Source organism: Heterocephalus glaber, unplaced genomic scaffold (assembly GCF_053883595.1).
Source record: "Heterocephalus glaber isolate CG9 unplaced genomic scaffold, H.glaber_assembly_v1.0 deba00001497, whole genome shotgun sequence".
Lineage (NCBI taxonomy): Eukaryota > Metazoa > Chordata > Mammalia > Rodentia > Bathyergidae > Heterocephalus > Heterocephalus glaber.
The window spans coordinates 20,491,109-20,510,854 of NW_028258320.1; the positions used below are offsets into that span (position 1 = coordinate 20,491,109).

General features: G+C 38.3%; 1 protein-coding gene and 1 pseudogene across 11 annotated transcripts in view; one reads left to right on the top strand and one right to left on the bottom strand.

The window, feature by feature from the left end:
- Window positions 1-19,746, top strand: part of Ctnna3 (catenin alpha 3) — a 1,794,873-nt gene that overhangs the window by 772,733 nt on the left and 1,002,394 nt on the right. The window lies entirely within an intron of this gene.
- On the bottom strand, window positions 4,946-19,039 carry LOC147825594 (SURP and G-patch domain-containing protein 2 pseudogene; annotated as a pseudogene).

Genomic DNA, 19,746 nt, shown 5'->3' on the forward strand with positions numbered 1-19,746 from the left:
ACATAGATGAAAACATTTTCAATATAATAAAAATCTAATTAAAAGAAAGAATATGGGGGAATGCTTGAGAGACTTGTGTCTAACAGCGGAGCCCCTGTGTGGCAAAATTGAGATTCAAGCACAAATTGACTTAGTCCCTAGAAGCAAATGTTAGGAGTCCTCAACAAAAATAAAACTTATTTGGGTACTAGATTGAAAATTCACTTTTTGTTCAATGAATGTATATTAAGATTTTAGACTGTTCTTGGTGCTAGGGCCGCAATAATGAATAAGACAAATGCCTACCATCAAAAAACTTGCTTTCTTGTTGATGAGATAGTAAAAATAAATACCATAGTAACACACTAAGATGTCCACTAGTGGTAGATACTATGAAGAAAAATAACAAGCATGATAAGGAAATCCCTTCCTGAGGCCTTGAGAATAGAGAGCAAGTAGACACTAACTCATATGACACTTTTCCCATGGAGGTAATCTGTCTTCGTGGTTTTCATTGATCACAACTAAAGAAAGAAACCAAACAAACAATTTTTTTGTGTACACTCTGCACTTCACACCTGACACTAAAAGTGTGAGTTGTTTTCCCACACCAATCAATTCTCCAACTCTCTGGTCATTAACTGGGTGTCTTACAATTCCAGTATGACCCTGACTACATAGAATTAATACCAAACCCACAGTTATGGACTCAGTCTTAAAAAATTGCCCGCCCTTTCAGATGCCAATTGAAATTGGCTCCTCTTGGTTACCTAAATTTCTAACTTTGCTAACTTATTGTACTGCCTTTCTCAGAGTACTTGGAATTTAATAGGTAATATTAAATAAAATACTAAGGGATCACAGACAGCTAGATTTTATAGACATAATTTAAAAATCAGAGAAAAGGCTTGTATTGAAAACATCTACTCTTGCTCCTTTTTTACTACTTCTTTATCAATTATTCTCTTCTGAGGCAGTCACTTTATTTTGGCTAGCATTTACTTATAATATCTCTGAATTTTATTGATATTTTAATTTCTTTTTCTTATGTTGAAATATTTGTACTATGTATTCTCCCTGGTTCACATGTACATTGTTGAATAATTGACATCATGCAACTTACAAGGACTATGTAAACAATGATACTGTGGATCAGGTGGTATACTAGATTATTATGTTTTCATTCTCATTGAACGTTTACATTTCCTTGATGCTAAAAATTTTCCCTATTTTCTCTCTTCCCTTTCCTCTTTTATATTTGCATAGTTATATCTGTACTTGGTGCTCGTACTTCCAGAATTTTGATAGATTTATCAAATGTCTGAGTTTTCCAAACAATCCAGATATCCAGGTAATCTTTTCCTCCTGCAGCACTTTATTCCTTTGCTCCCATATCCAATCATAACTCTTTAACTTAATAATTCCCTTCACTGTTTTGCAGTGTGGGATATCTATTTTTTGAAGCCCATGTCTTTGTGTGTTTAGTTTATGACTCAATTGGATCCACCTCCACTAATAGATTCCTAAATAAGAATATATCTAAAATTAAAATTTCATATATGAATAATGTCAATTCACCATTACTGTCTTAGTTACTTTTTCTTGTTGTTGAGGCAAAATACTCAACACTGAAAGTTAAAGGAGGAAAGGTTTATTGTAGCTCACAGTTTGTAGAGGTTTCAGTTCATAGTTGGCTGGCTCCAAGGCGGGGTGGAATGGCAGAGGGGCATCTCAGAGGAGAAACAGTTCATGGCAGGTAGAAGGCAGCAAAGCAGCAAAGTACTGAAGAAGCAGCAGTGACAAGCAGTGAATCTCTTTCTCTCATAATCTATACAGGCTCTCCACAGGGTAGGTAGCACTCACACACAGGGTGTGGCAGCCTTAATCCTGGCATCACACCCTGAATCAATGCCAGCATCACCTCCTTGATCCCAGCATCACACACCCTAGATCCTGCCACCTCTGCAAAGCCTCGCCTATGACAGTATGAGGGTTGTGGGGGAGATCTAGATATAAGCCATAACGTTTACTGATGGATAGACACTATATATATAATTATGGGTTATAAATCATTTTCCCTCATGATCTTTGTCCTCCCTAACTGCCTTGGCTGTTGAGAATCAAACTGGATTCTGTTTTGCAATCTGTTGTAAAATATACTCTGTTATTTTTTCTGGAAGCTTTTATAATACTTTCTTTTCCCAGGTATATGAAGATTGTACTAGGATGTATTTGTTTTGTGTCCTTTTTTTCATTCATTGCTGGGGACTCATTGGACCTTTTAAATCTAGAGGATTATGTCCCTCAATTCTATAAACATTTATTGTATTTTTTAAAAATTGCCTCTTGACATTTTCTTTGTTTTCACTGGAATTCTAGATTTTGAACTTCCTGGATTTTTTCTTTGGCTTTTCTTTCCTATTTTCAATCTCTTGCCTTTCATATTCAAGGTGATTTCTCAGCTTTGTGCTGTAATCTTTTATTTATTAATTAATAATTTTGATCAGGTATCAACATACAATGGCACAAGCAAATCTAGCAATGGTGTTGGTGGGTTAAGCAGTGCTGCAGAGGGAGAGGTCAGACTCTGAAGTGCTGTGAGCTCAGAATATTTATTATGTGACTTTTTTACAGAAATAGTGGGCTGACTCTTGCTCTCTATCCCATCTCAGTTTAAGTGATCATATTTGTTAGTTCCATGAGCATCTTTCTTATTCTTTTTTTGCCCTTTTCTTATAACATAGTATTTAAGTTACTATTACAGATGTGACATCTTTTCTTACTCTGAGGATATTTCTTTGAGTTTTGGGATAGTATACTTACTGCCTGCCACAGAGTCAGTGTTTCCTCTAAGGTAATGAAGTCGGCTCATTTTTGCCTTTTTCGTGTTGGAAGCTTTTCTCACCTAATGAGATTCTTGTGTGTTTATTCAAATTAATGAGGAAGGCACTAAAAGCTGATAGAAAGTTCCTTGTATGTAGGCAGTTTTGGCTTTGGATTTTATGTTAATAAGAATAGACAGTGAGCTTTCTTTTTCATGAAGGAATCTCTGTATGCATATTAGTAGATTTTTTTTTTTTTTTCCAGCAGAGAAGACTGCCAGACTCCTGCATGGGAGTTGGGTATCTGCTGCCAGTGTTCTCAGACTAAGTTAGGGAAAGAGTATTGAGGGCCTCATGGTCATTATGTACACCCTCATTTTATTTGCCTTCTTCTCATTGTAAACAGCACTGCTGTGCTTACTTTACTTGTGTCAAGCTTCTCAAGTTTTAATTCACCAGAAAATAAACTTTGCTTTGCTAAAAAGGAAAGACAATTTTTGGTTCCTTGTGATAAAGATGCAGGTCTGGCAGCTCTTCCTGAAGACTTTAAACCAACCCCCATAGTTTTAGTTATTTTTATTTCTGGTGTCTCAGACTTTTGGGCAAAATAAAAGGTCTCTAGTAAGCTCTTAGGTTGTAGTTTCTTTAATTTTATTTATCTATTATACAATCTGTATTTTCCAAAAATTTGTAGAAATTGTTCATCTACCTTGGTTCCCCTTTCTCCTCATTTGTATTCACTTTAATTATATGAGTTTTGAGGTGGCAATACAATTAGGAATAAATCAGTGAATCTGAAATGCTTCAGGTATGAATTTCTCTTGGCAGATTTCAGGCAGGGCAGGTGGTGGCAGAGGTTAAAGGAGAGACCAGCAAAGTTGCCATATAAACTAGAACTACAGCCAAAGAATGGAAATGGGAGGCAAAGGTCTTCAATTGAAAAAGTGAGTTGTTGCCCTCCTTTGTTACCTGTCTCTTCCAATCTTTCACTAGTATCACTATAAGATCTCTGAGTGTACATTTACTTGTACACTTTTAAATCAGAAGAAACTGGGACATACGTTTCTTACACTCAGTTTTATTGTCTGTACAGATTTTATAAGACTTTATATTTCATTTACTCTTCTGTGAGCTTTAAGTAAAATGTCTCCTCATTTGTTCAATTATTTGTAAACTTGGAAGCATCACTGATGTAAGGTTTCCCCATCCCCTCATTTTAGCCTAGTCTATCCAGTTCATAGTTCTGCAGGCCAGAAGCCTCCAAAAGTGCTAGAGAAAAATTTAACTACCTGTTTTGTGTATTATGTATTAAGTGAGGATATTAAGGAAATATATTTGGTAGCAATAGAATGGTTGACAGGCTGTTGTGTTCTTATAAGCTAAATTTTCTCTACCATTTCATGTTTGTATTTTTACTGCAAATGTAAACATTTTTAGTACCTGTAAATGTCTTTAACTTGAGCAAAATATTTCCTCAAAAGAATGAGGAAATATTGAAATAAAGATAATAGAGTTTTAGGTAAATGTTCTTTTAAAAAACAACCATAGCCAGGTGTGGTGGTGAATGTCTGTGATCTCAACACTTTGGGAGGCTGAGGTAGGAGGATTGCAAGTTCAAGCCTAGCATAGGAAAAATAACAACTTAGTGAGATCCTCAAAATAAAAAATAAAAAAAGGACTGGTCCTCAGTATCAAAACACAAAACAAATAAACAAACAAAACATAAAACTCCTAAAACTATAACTTGAATAAAATTGGCATGTATTTTTGCACTTTCTTGTATCAGTAGTTATCACTTATATTTAAAAATACATTTTCAGATTTAAAAATGTATTTTTTTACTTCAAATTTGTATCATAACTTGGTGGAAAAATATTAGGAAAATCTGAACTTGTTATATGTGTACAGTGGTGGTGAGGATGGGGTCTTCTCTACATTTATTGCAACCACTAATGATGGACAACATTCAGAACTTCTTAGTCTTGGGAAACGAATCTTCCTTTTGGTAACATCACAAACGTCTTCTAGGTTTGATCGAGGACCAGATCACTAACACTGCCTATGGGATCCCAGGGATGGAAACAGGCTGGGGAAGGTCACACCCAGGGTGGGAGCACGGCTCTGTCAGATGCCCGTCGTCCTCTCGGGGGCCCTATTTGTTGGCCCACTTGTGTCTGTACATCTGCATCATCCGCTGGCTGAAGACATCGAATGCGTCCTCCTTCTGCTCCGGGCCTTCGGAGCCCAGGCCGTCCCCCTCTGAGGCAGCTCTCAGGCTGACGGGCTCCAGGATGCCTTTGCAGCAGGCCCTCCTTCCAGCCCATCTTCTGCAGCATCTGGAAGCCCACGTTCTTGTCTGTCAGCTTCTGCTGGGTGAAGTCCAGGTCCTGGGGCTTCTTCTTTTTGGACATGGGACGTCCCCGAGGCTTATCGTAGGTGATCCGGACGGGCTCGTGGACTTGGGGCTCCTGGATGAGGCACATCCGTTTGGGTGCCGGAATCATGCTGACTCTCGGGGACTTGCTGCTTATCCTCTTCCGGGGGAAGCAGGTGCCTGCGGTGATCCGGGAAAGGCCAGGAACTGTGGCCGTGTCATCTTCAGCAGCCTCACCAGGGAGGCCATCAGAGAGAGGGTGGCCTTCAGCGACCCCCGCCTCGGAGGCTCCCATTCCTGGCCTGGCGGCTCCATGGGCAGCAGCCCCGTCCGTGTCCTCCTTGTCCGCGTCCTGGATCACCTCGGGGCTCCCCAGCTCCACCTCCTGCGCAGGGCCCTGGTCCTCCGGTTCGGTTCCCCTGCCCCTTCTAAGGTGCCTCTGGGGCTCTCCTCAGAGTCCCCACTTTGGCTTGCACCCCCGGCGGGCAGGGTTAAAGGCGACAATGTGAACTGGATGGAAAGACACAGTTCCAGCCCTTTCTTCTGGTAGAATTTGAATGCAGAGTTGTTCTGGTCGTCGAGAAACCACAGGTCCGGGTTGTCCGCGCTGTTCTCTGTGCTGAACCGCTCGATCTCTGCTCCGACCTGGGCGACGAACCTGACCAGTTTCTCTGCAGTCTCCATGGTCTTTGAGTCAATGTGGTCAGAAGGGTTGCAGGGGGCAGATGTCCCTGCTTCGGCAGCAGCAGCATAGGCTCCCACAGGCTTGAAGGACTTGGGGGCAGGGCTGGTGTCCCGAGGGGCACTGGTAGGGTCTGGCGGGCAGTTCTTGGCAGTGCAGTTCCCCTCTGGTGGGAGGCAGCTTGGGCTGTCGCCCAAGGAGCTTCAGCCTGGTGCCCGAGGACAGGAGCGTCTGGGTCCCCGTGGTCTCCCGCCTGCCCTTCCAGCTGAGGAGGCCCTGGGAGTGGAGCAAGCACAGCCACTGGCCTGGGAGCAGTCTCCTCTTGAGACTCTGTACAGCTCGCGCGTACAGCATGGCCTGCACAGCGTGCTTAGCCAGGGCCGGCTTCAGGTCAGCGCCTGCCCGGTCTGGCTCCCTTGCTGGGCCTCGGCCAGCTTCTGCCTGCAGTATTTGTACTCCAGGATGTTCTCATTGGACAGGAACCAGTAATCAGGGTCCTCCTTGAGAACGGCTGGATTGCATCGCTCCGGGCCCTGGTGTGAATCTCGAGTTTCGAAGGAAGGGCCGTCTTCAGTGTGTGTGTGTGTGTGTGTGTGTGTGTGTGTGTGTGTGTGTGTGTGTATTCCTAGGAACTAGAACTTTACAAGTAAATATAATATTTCAAATAGGCAACCATTTATTTATGATCCAAATTTTTACATTCTGATAACCTTGTATTCAAACCCTGATGACCCTGTATTCAAAAACAAGTAATAGGTATCATATCATAATATAAATTGTTTTTTTTAGTCATTTGCTATATTTGAGGCATGAATTTTACTTAAAGTCAACAGCTTACATTGATTCTATATATTTTCATTTTTATAGTATTTTGTTAAAGGCCTGCATATCTATTTGGTTTGGTGTGTATAATTTTTTTTTTTTTTTTTTTTTTTTGGTATCGGGGATCAAACTCAGGTCCTTGCGCTTGCGCAGCAGGCGGCGAAACCACTGAGCTAAATCCCCGGCCCTTGGTGTATATAATTTTGAGGCTTGGTGTTTTCCTTTTGAGATACTTTAGACTTTTTCCTAAAGAAACCAAAACAATGCAACATGTTATCATATATTCAAACTATTAGTTCTGTTTCTTAAGCTTTGTATATTTTTTGTGGATACTTTTAAAACTCGAGTGGTCCTCCATAATTTCAAGTGGCAGACAGGCTGTTCAAGTTAAACTTGGAAAATACTGTAGTGATACTAAGTAATAGTGATATAAAGGCTATAAAACACTCACAGAATTATTAAGGATTTTGAAATTATTTTGTCCAAGCCATATTTTACAGATCAGAAAACTGAACCTAGAGAGATAATAACTGGTTTAATTATAATATGATGCAGAAATAGGATCTTTGAATGGAATCTAGCTCCTTTGACACTAAGGTCTGTGACTTATAATCCTGTCTTAAGGCCAAGTCAAAGTCTCTGTGTCATGGGAAAAACAGTAGTGGATTGTATAGATTGCATTCTTCCTAGCCACATGTAGGTTTAACCAGACAACTAGAACTTAAAATTTATTTTTTAGATAAAATGGAAATGAATACATCTTCAGCTCTTCTTTACAGTTTTGTCCCTACCATTATAGCAGTAATGCATATTTATTGCAACACACAGACACCATGGTCTAACCATTCAAAGGTGGTCCCCATTAGTAATTTGGCAGCTCTACAACTTTTTCATTAACTTGAATTTAATGCATCACATTCTTTATACTAGGCAAAACAATTCTTTTAAGTTTCTCCTACTATTTATTGATGTTGAATTATTCAGGTTTATCTACTCAAAGCCACTGAAACATGCAAATTATTGTCTCTGAAAAAGAAGGATTACTAATATTCTAGTACATGAAGTCTCTCTCCCATGTGGCTAACATGATCTTTTGAATAGCAAGTTATTCCACCCCATGGGACAAGGTAAACAGAAAATAATTATTACCTTTCTTTCATTTGAGATTTAGTGAATCTTTAGGGGAATGGTATAAAAGTATACTCCATAACATCTTACCCTCTTCTCAAAACACTGTTACACATTTGGTTACATTGCTTTGGTGCTTAAGTCACACAAATACCTCACTGTGATGTCCATTTAGCAAGCAAACTTATCTTCATGAAGCACACAAAGTCCTTCTGATTAGGTTCGGTATGTTGTTAGATAAAGCCAAACAATTAGATCTTGAAAAAAATAAGAGCCCTGTTAGAAAAAGAACCAAACATAGCTTCATTCCAGTGCTCCTGCCAACCTGCTCAACTCCATTTGTATTGTGAATCTTCTGTTCATCTTTGTTCTGTCTCAGATCTCCAGTTTATGCATGGTTTTTCTTTCTGTGGAATGAGTTTTCCATAATAGCCTCAATCACCCCACACTATCTCATGACTCTCTTAGTTTTGCAAGCCAAGTCATTCTTTAGATAAGTCTCACTTTAAAATAACAAATAAGAAAACTCTGACCTTTTTAACTGGACCACCTCCTATCTAGCTTATGAATTGGTTTTCTGGGAAGAGGCAATCATCATGAGTCCAGTCAGATTTGGTGGAGGGTTGAGGGTAGCAGTGAAATTGGCAGGGTCATGTTAGCAGATGGTTTAGATGGGGCTGTTAAAGGACAGTTGATACAGTCTGAAACAAAGATCCTGAAGAATTTGTCCAACTCCACCTGTTTGCTATTGTGTCCACTCACTATTCAAAATACTATGCAACGTAGAATAAGCTACACCAAAGTATTTATGGTTCTCTGAACAAGTTCTGTTCTATCAGGCCTTAAATCATCACAAATACCACCCTCTGTTATTACAATAGACTTCCCTTAGTTTCTGTCTGATGATATCTTTTATAAGATGTATCTGAATTATATATTCTTCATAGGAGTTTTGGTGATTTTTTTTCATAAAACACATTCTGTGTATACTATATACATAAATTATATAAATACAGTTATAATTTTGATATATACTTGTGTATATCTCCCCAACAGAATATTCTTTAAACTCAGAGATTGTAGAATCTCATTCATCTCTAAGTTTCCCCTTGTAACAGGTAATGCATATTCAATTTGTGTTAACAAGAAATGTTAAGCTGATTCAAGAGGAAATACTTCTAATGGGTAAGACTCTCAAGAGGAAATACTTCCTGCTTAAGACTCTCTGGAAGGAATCCCTGAAGCTGATTCACAAATCTGTGTTACTCAGCACGAAAGTGTAAGGCAAAGTATATACTAAGTATAAAGAACAAAGAGGTGCCCAAAGTTCAAAGGAGGTGAGCCTTGAAGATGACAGCACCCCCCCGCCCTCAACCCAGGGAATGAGAAAACATGTAAACAAGTCTCAGAACCAGACTTCCAGATCACCTAAAGCAAACCCAAAGGGAAACGAGATGGAACAATCTGAAACTCAACCACATGGACTCCCTGAACTGGCAACAAAAGAGGATCTGGAAAAAATGAAATAAGAAATAATTTTGCAGTTAATTGCAGAGATTGTGCCCATGGTGCAAGACATGATTAATAAATCTAGAGAGGACACATAAAAAAATAGAGGAGCTGAGGAACATGATGGAATCCCAACATAGGAAATAAATGGAATCCATAAACAGATGCAAAAAAATTTCCAGGAGATTAAAAACTCCTCTGAATGTTTACACAGCAGAATGAGCCAATGTGAGGACAGAATTTCAAATATAGAAGATAAGATTGCAATTAGTGACCAGGAAAAGAAAAATTTCTTTAAAATAGTAAGGGACCATGAGAAATCAATCCAGCAGCTGCTACATGATGCAAAGAAGTATAACATAACACTGAGTGGAGTCAATGAAGAAACAGGAGAGAGTGCAGATGACATAAAAAACTGTTCACAGAACTGATGACAGAAAACTTCCCAAGCACAGGAAAAGAACTTGACATACAGATAAGTGAAGAATATAGGACCTCAAATAGCCTTGATCAAAAACAAAACAAAACAAAACTAAACATAGGTATATAATAGGTAAGATTCCAGAAACACAACAGAAGAACAATATTCTACAAGCAGTCAGAGAAAAGAAACAAATCTCATACAAAGGAAAGCCCATCAGAATCACAGCAGACTTCTCAACACAAACCATCAAGGCAAGAAGAGCTTGAAGTGACATATTCCAAGCCCTAAAAGAATGTAAAAAAATGTACACATAGGCATATAATTATTAAGATTCCAGAAACCAAACAGAAGAAAAAAATTCTACATGCAGTTAGAGAAAAGAAACAAATCACATACAAAGGAAAGCCCATCTGAATCACAGCAGACTTCTTAACACAAACCCTCAAGGCAAGAAGAGCTTGGAGTGATGTATTTCAAGCCCTAAAGAAAAACAGCCTCCAACCCAGACTGATGTACCCTGCAAAATTATCTTTCAAAATTGATGGAGAAATAAGATACTTTCATGACAAAGAGCACCTAGGGAACTTCATGAATACCAAATTAGCACTGCAAAAAATTTTAGACAATATTCTAGGAAAAGATAACAAGGATCACGACCCTAGGAAGCTCAGCAGAATGGATCCATCAGGCATGACAAGAAATTTAACACAAATGGGGAGAATCCAACAAAAAGAAAAAGTCATGAAAAGGAAAAATATTTATGTATCAGTTATAACCATCAATGTTAACAGTCTCAGTTCACCAATCAAAAGAAATAGACTGGCAGAATGGGTTAAGAAGCAAGATCCAACAATATGCTGCATAGTAGAAACACATTTAATTCAAAAAGAAACACACAGATGGAAAGTTAAAGGGTGGAAAACAATATTCTATGTGACAGGAACCCCCTCCCCCCAAAAAAGCAGGAGTAGCTATCCTCGTTGCAGATCAAGTGGATTTCAAAACAACACTGATTAAGAGAGACAAAGAAGGGTCTGTGCACGCCCTACTGAGGTCCTGAGTCACATGGAAGACGCCGAGTCACCCCTCTGCAGACAGGCAGTTCTGCCCATGCCCTACCAAGGTCCTGAATCACACAGAACATGCCAAATCAGCCTGCTGCACACAGGAAGGTCTGTGCATGCCCTGCCGAGGTCCTGAGTCATGCAGAAGACACTGAGTCACCCCGCTGCAGACAGGCAGCCACCTGGTTCCACACTACAAAGATGCAGATGACACCAGACCACCAGACCAAGGTACTGAGTCCCGCTGTTCCTGGCCCAGAGGTAGGGGCTTCTGAGCAGTCGTCCCACTGCTCCTGGTCCAGAGGAAGGGGCTTCCAGGCCACCATCCCTCCCGCTGCTCCCAGCCCAGAGGAAAGGGCTTTTGGGTCACCATCCCTACCACTGCACCCCGCCCCTGTCCCACCTCACCCAGCTCAGAGGAGGTAATCCCTGCAGGGGCTAACAGCCCCCAGCCCCAGTCAAAATGAGAAAACATGTAAATAAGACTCAAAACCAGACTTCCAGATCACCTACAGCAACCCCAAAGGGAAATGAGATGGAACACTCTGATACTCAACCACCTGGACACACTGAACTGGCAACAAAAGGGGATCTGGAAAAAAATGAAATCAGAAATAATTTCTCAGATAACAGGAGAAATTGTGCTCCTAGTGCAAGACATGATTAATAAATCTAGAGAGGAGCTCAAGAACACAATGGAATCCCAACATAAGAAACAAATGGAATCCATAAACCAGATGCAAATAGATTTCCAGGACATGAAAAACTCCATTGAAAGTCTACACAGCAGAATGAGCGAATGGGAGGACAGAATTTCAGATATAGAAGATAAGATTGCAATCAGTGACCAGGAAAAGAAAGATTGTTTCAAAATTATAAAGGAACATGAGAAATCAATCCTGCAGCTGCTAGATGATGTGAAGAAGAATAACATAAGACTGATTGGGCTCAATGAAGAAACAGGAGAGAGTGCAGATGACATAAAAAATCTCTTCACAGAAATAATGCCAGAAAACTTCCCAAGCAGGGGAAAAGAGCTTGGCATACAGATAAGTGAGGCATATAGGACTCCAAATAGCCTTGATCAAAAAATATCTACACATAGGCATATAATTGTTAAGATTCCAGAAACACAACAGAAGAATAAAGTTCTCCAAGCAGTCAGAGAAAAGAAATAAATCACATACAAAGGAAAGCCCATCAGAATCACAGCAGACTTCTCAACACAATCCATCAAGGCAAGAAGAGCTTGGAGTGACATATTCCAAGCCCTAAAAGAAAACAACCTCCAACCCAGATTGACATACCCTGCAAAAGTATCTTTCAAAATTGATGGAGAAATAAGATACTTTCATGACAAAGAGCACCTTAGGAACTTCGTGAATACCAAACCAGCACTCCAATGAATTTTACACAATACCTAGGAACAGACATTGAGGATCACAACTCAAGGAAACAAAGCAGAATGAACCCATCTGGCATGACAAGAAGTTAAATGTAAAGGGGGAGAACCCAACAAAAAGAAAAAGTCATGGCAATGACGAGTCAATACGTTTCAGTTATAACCATCAACGTTAATGGTCTCAATTCACCAATCAAAAGAAATAGACTGGCAAAATAGGTCAAGAAGCAAAACCCAACAATATGCTGCATAAAAGAAACACACTTAATTCCAAAGGAAACTCATAGACTGAAAGTTAAAGGGTGGAAAACAATACTCCATGTGACGGGAACCCGAAAAAAAGCAGGAGTAGCTATCCTCTTTGCAGATCGAGTAGATTTCAAACCAACACTGATTAAGAGAGATGAAGAAGGACACTACATCCTTGTAAAGGGAAGAATCCAAGAGGAAGAGATGACAATCATAAATATCTATGCATCAAACACTGGTCCACCCAACTATATAAAACAAATACTAATGGACATGAAAAGTCATATATGCACTAATACAATTGTAGTGGGGGACCTCAACGCCCCACTGTCACAAATAGATAGATCAACTAGACTAAAAATAAGTAATGAAATACTACAACTCCATCAAACTCTTGAACAAATGAACTTAACAGATGTTTACAGAGTCTTCCACCCCACAAAATCAGAATACACATTCTTCTCAGCTGCACATGGGTCATTCTCCAAAATACAATACATACTCACACATAGAACATGTTTAAGTAAGTGCAAAGGAATTGAAGTTATCCCCTGTATATTATCAGACCATAGTGTGATGAAATTGGAGATCCATAGCAAAAGAAACTGGAAAAATTTCATAAACACATGGAAATTGAACAACACACTTCTGAATAACTAATGGGTCACAGAGGAAATTAAAGAAGAAATCAGACAGTTCCTTCAATTAAATGACAATGAAAATACAATATATCGGAATCTATGGGACACAATGAAAGCAGTCTTATGAAGGAAATTCATAGCAGTGAATATGCATATTAGGAAAACAGAACAAGCCCAATTAAACTACCTGATGCTGCACCTCAAGCTTCTAGAAAAAGAAGAGCAGGATAACCCCAAAGCTCATACAAGGGAGGAAATTATAAAGATCAGAGGAGAAATCAATGTGATGGAGACAGAGAATAATACAAAAAATCAATGAAGCCAAGAGTTGGTTCTTCAAAAGAATCAACAAAATTGACAAACCTTTAGCCATCCTTGTCAGAAAAAGGAAAGAAAAGGCCCAAATCCATGCAATTAGGAATGAAAACAGTGAAATTACAACAGACCCAGCAGAAATCCAGAGGATCATCAATACCTATTTCCAGAACCTATATGCCAGTAAGATGGAAAACACAGAAGAAATGGACAGATTCCTAGATACATATGAATTACCGAAGTTGAATGAAGAAGACCTAAAAATTCTTCTTTTTTCTTTTGGTACCAAGGATTGAATTTGGGTTCTTGCACTTGTGAGGCAGGCGGCAGAAACACTGAGCTAAATCCCCAGCCCTAGACCTAAAAATTCTAAACAACCCAGTATCGATCAGTGAAATTGAAACTGTAATTAAAACCTTACCAACTAAGAAATGCCTGGGTCCCGATGGCTTCACTGCTGAATTCTACAAGACATTTATAGAGGAAGCACTGCCACTACTATTTAAATTCTTCAATGAAATTGAAATGGAAACAATACTCCCAAATTCATTCCTGAAAGCAAGCATCACCTTGATCCCCAAAACAGAGAAAGATCCAACCAAAAAAGAGAACTATAGGTCAATCTCACTAATGAACATAGATGCAAGAATCCTTAATAAGATACTGGCAAATAGAATGCAGAAGATCATCAAGAAGATTATACACCCTGACCAAGTGGGATTCATCCTAGGGATGCAGGGATGGTTCAACACATGGAAATCAATTAATGTAATACACTATATCAACAGAGCCAAAGACAAAAACCATACGATCAACTCAAATGATGCAGAAAAAGCATTTGACAAAATCCTACAAGCACTTATGATAAAAACCCTACAAAAAGTTGGAATAGACAGTCTCTGCCACAATCTGATAAAAAGTCATCTATGAAAAACCAACAGCCAATATCATACTAAATGGTCAAAACCTGAAATCCTTCACAATAAAATCAGGAACAAGACAAAGATGCCCACTATCACCACTCCTGTTCAGTATAGATTTGGAAACATTACCCATGGCAATTAGACAACAGAAAGAAATAAAAGGCACAAAGACAGGAAATGAAGAAGTCAAATTGTCTTTATTTGCAGATGACATGATACTCTTTATAGAAGACCTCAAGAACTCCACCAAAAGTCTTCTAGACTTAATAAACCAAATTCAGTAACGTAGCTGGAGACAAGGTTAACACACAAAAACCAATAGCTTTCCTTTACATGAACAACAGACTCAGTGAGAGAGAAACAGGGCAAATAATTCCTTTCACAATAGCACGAAAAAAGCTGAAATGCCTATGAATCAACCTAACAAAAGAAATCAAAGACCTCTTCTCTGAAAACTATAGCACTCTGAAAAGAGAGATTGAAGAAGAGATCAGAAAATGGAAAGACATTCCTTATTCCTGGGTAGGAAGAGCAAATATAGTGAAATTGGCCATACTTCCAAAACTGCTATACAGATTCAATGCAATCCCAAATGAAATTCCAGCATCATACTTCAGGGACCTTGAGAAACAATCCAAAAATTCATTTGGAACAAGAAGAGACCTAGAATAGCAAAAGCAATTCTAGGTAACAGAGACATGGCAGGTGGTATCACAATCCCTAACTTGAAACTATGGTACTGGCAAAGAAACAGACCTGAGGATCAGTGAAATAGATTAGAAGATGCAGAAACAATGCCAGACACACTCAGCCACCTCATCTTTGACAAAGGAGCCAAACACCCTCACTGCAGGAAAGATAGACTCTTTAATAATTGGTGCTGGAAAAATTGGGTTTCAACTTGCCGAAGATTAAAACTAGACCTATATCTCTCACCATGCACTAAACTAAAATTGAAATGGATTAAAGATCTAAATATTAAAACAGAAACTCTGAACTAGCTGAAACTGAGGTTAGGTAGAACTCTTGAAGACATTAGTAGGAAAAGATTTTATGAACAAAACCTCAGTTGCCTGTGAACTGGCACAAACAGTCAACAAGTGGGATCTCTTCTTATTAAAAAGCTTCAGCACAGCAAGAGAAACCACCAGCAGTGTGAAGAGACAACCCACAATGTGGGAAAAAATTTTCACCTGCTATTCCTCAGACAAAGGTGTACTATCTAGAATCTATAAAGAACTTAAAAAAATAAGACCTCCTAAATTTAAAGACCCAACCCAAAAACGGGCATCTGAAATGAACAGACATTTCTCAGACAAAGAAGTAGAAATAGCAAATAAACATATGAAAAAATGTTCAACATCACAGTCATTCAAGAGATGCAGATGAAAACAACGCTGAGAGTCCACCTCACTCCAGAAAGAATGGCTGCTATGGTGAAATCAATCAATAACAAATGCAGGCGGGGCTGTGGGGAAAGAGGAACCCTGCTCCACTGCTGGTGGGAGTGTTGAGTGGTACAACCACTGTGGAAATCAGTATGGAGATACCTCAAAGAACTAGGACTGGAAGTCGCATTTGACCCAGGTATTCCCCTCTTGGGTATCTTCCGCAAAGAATGAAAAGAATCATACCACAGTGATATATGTGCACCCATGTTCATAGCAGCACAATTTGTAATAGGTAAAACCTGGAAACAGCCCAATTGCCCATCAGCTGGAGACTGGATAAAGACAATGTTTTTTTTTTTTTTTAATAAACTGGAGTACTACTCAGCCATAAAACTGAGAAATTAGAGACATTTATAGCTAAATGGATGCACATTGAGGCAATACTCTTAAGTGAAATAAATAGGACACACATGTAATTACAGAATAGCTTCTCTAGTGTGAGGAACAGAAAGTGTAAATAAAGACTAAAATGTATAATAGATAATGTGAAATAGGAAGAAAAAGGGCAAAGGCAAGGAGAAGTTGGAGGGGTAGGGGAAAGGAAAGAAGGGAATGGGATTAATATGAGAAAATGAAAAAATGGAAACAAAGTCTTTGCAAATAGGGAGGGATGGAGGGGTTGAAAGGAGGGCAGGGAAATGGGGAAAAAATAAGAACCGGGAGAGATTATGTAAAGGTGCAAATTTCCAATGATGAATGTCATTATATTGTATACCTAAAATGTATCAATAAAATTAATTTAAAAAAAAGAACAATCATACTTTGGGTTACTTTACCAGGATGCTTTTTACCATTTGCAGTCTCTATTCAACTATGAGTCACTCCAGGTAGATTTTCACTGCCCTTTCATTACCTTTAAACCTGAGAAATTCTACTCAGAGGGCACTTTTATTTGTGTCTAAATGTAGAAAACTTGGAGGTACAGAAAATAAATCCTTATTTGCAGTGTTTGTCAGTAGGTGCTTGGGTAATTTGGGGAGAAACTTCTGCTTTGAAGGTATTTACTGTTATATTTTTACTCACCTTATGTGACTTAAGTGGGCTTTCACTGAAGACCTACCTAGAATATCTGTAGATTTAAAAATAAAACAAAAAAGAGCTTGCCCACAATAGAGTGAGAAGAGGGATGGCTTCAGAATCCAGCTTGAAGAAGCCTCACTTAACAGACTGAAATCTGGCCCCGAGTCTACATTGTGCTATCACATTCTAGGTGCTGGAAGTAGAATTAAGAGAAAAGACACATGCATAAGATTTATGATCTAGTATGTCATACTGATTAAAAAACTTCTTATAATGTGAATAGTGAGCTGTCATGAAAAAAAAAGCACAGTATGCCTGTGACTTCCCAGAAATGACAGTATTTACACCCAGTTAGCCAGAGCAAGAATTTAATCCTAGCAAAGCTAAACTATTGTGATAAAAACAATTTTTAAAAATGAGTCATTAATATATTTAGCCTTAGCAGCAGCTAGAATACTCCTTCATTTTATAAATTCTCAGTAGAGATGGTTGTCAGATCATAAAACTTAGCCCAACTAGTATCCACCATGACCTAGGCCCTCTTAGAGAACACTCATAACATTTTGGGCAATAAAAATCCAAGTGAGCATTATTGGTAAGTATCTGAAAATCTCCACTTCAAGGAGTCTTTGGTAGTTTACACCACACTTTCATAGTGAACATTTGTTAAAATAGATGAAGTGCAATAGTGACAGCTTGGGTAAGATCCTTGTCCACAAGTACTGTAACTTGACTGAGACAACTGTGGACCTGTTGTCAGAAATAATTGTGTCTGGCAGCATGTATACTACAAGGAACTGGCACGGAGTCACATTGTCACCACAGAGGCCTGAGGTAGAGGTAAAAGCACTTGAAGTTATTGTGGAATGTAGTACACTGAAGGAAAAAGTTTTTATCTCATAATGGAAAATCAATGTGGAGCTCAGATCCAAAATTGTTGGTCTTTACCCATAGGAAAATTAGGAAGTTATGCCAAGCAGCCTGGCATGTGGCATATACTAATTTCCTTTAGACTTTTCAATATCAGAATCAATTTGAGGCCATCAAATATTGCTTCTAGCCAAAGGTTTCAAGCAGACAATTCCCAGATGTGCTATGCATAGTCAAGCCAAAATGTCTTCTGGAATGATAATGTAACTTCTCTACAGATGTTATCCTTATAGTAAGGAAACTCGTCTTGATGTTTTGAGATTGAGCTTTTTTGGGTCAGTTTTCCTAATAGCCTTTCTGACTTTCACTTTATGACATGGCACAATCTCAGTTCCTTTTAATTAACTTATTTCATCAGGCTGGAATAAGAACCAAGACAAGAGTATCTTATCTAATCTCCTAGTTAGGAATGATGCAAGTATTTTGATATAGTTGGGGGTAGACTTCCAAACTATTAGCTATTGATGGTGTTCTCTGAACTGTAATGGGTGGTAGGATGAGATGAGAATATTAATCACTATGCAGATTCATCATATATATTCATCTATGAGTTACTAATATGGAATACTGAAAGTGCCAAGATTGACAGGAACATAATACAAGTCTTTGTTTTCTTTAAGATGGAAAGATCTCTCAAAGTAAGGATCTCAGGAAACAACTGAAGGGCATCAACCTTTTCAGTAAAACACGTGACATATATATTTTTAAACATAGGAGAAAATCATTTTTATTTGTCAATTATGGATTGTCTACCTGAAATATCTAAGAGATTTACCTGAAAAGTTATTAGGACAAGAAAGAGGCTAGAATTCGGAAGTTTACAAAGTGTATAAAAGCAATTGCTTCCTATTTGTTTTCAAAATGTTAGTAAAACAGGAACAGATTTATAAATTAACAAAGCTAAAAAATTTCTTGCAAATATAAATTAACTCTAAGCATAAGAAATATGGAGGACCTATGGAAAAATAAAAAGGAACAAAAGTAACAGTGATATCACAAATGTTACTGAGGTGCAGAATGGAGAAGAATTTAAACTTTTGTATTGGAAAGTTAAACAGCTTAAATTAATCTATGAGTATATTTAATGCAACATGGTCAAAAGCCCAGAAATATATTTTGTCTAATTCTGTTTTAATATTTTTCATAGTTTAGAATTTTATTATGCACATTTAAAAATATACATACAAGTAGAAGAAATAACAGAGTGGACTTTCCTGTTCCCATCATGCAGGCTCAGTGTCAATAATTAATGACACATGGGCAGATTTCATTTATTTATACTCACAGTTGTCACTCACCTTCATGGGTCACTTTGCATCAAATGACAGACATCTTATAAACATTTCTATGTAATTCTGAAAGATATATTGCTAGATGTTATCATCCCATTATTAAACATTAGCAAAAAATTGACTTCAAGTCAAATACTCGTGAACATCAAATTCATTATGTATACACATACATATACACACACACATATATCTATATATACTATATATGTATAAAGTCTACCTAAATCAAGATCAAATCTAGATCATCAGATTGTACTTGCTTAATATAAATTAACATTTTCTTGAAACTATAGATGTTTGTCTTCCTCTATTTTTCTGTTTTGTACTTTGTTAAAGTCACTGAGTTATTTATCATACAGGATTTTCCACAATCTGGATTTTGTTCAGTGCATTTCCATGATATGTCTTAAAGCTTGTCTCTAACCCTTTGCTTCCCATAAGTCATGCTTAGGCATAGAGGCTTGATCATATCCATATTTGATATGTTGACAAGAATACTTTATTAGGAATGTTGAATCCTCCCATCACATCATGTCAGGAAGTACATCATGTCTGATGTCCCTTTATTAAGGTGGTAAAATTGATCAGTAGGTTTAAATGGCTGACCTGATTCATCCATCATGGAGTTCCCCATCAATTTTTCACCTAACACTTTAGTAGTCACTATTGATTATTGCATTTGTTTGTTCACTAGGGACTACAAAATAGCACTATTTTAA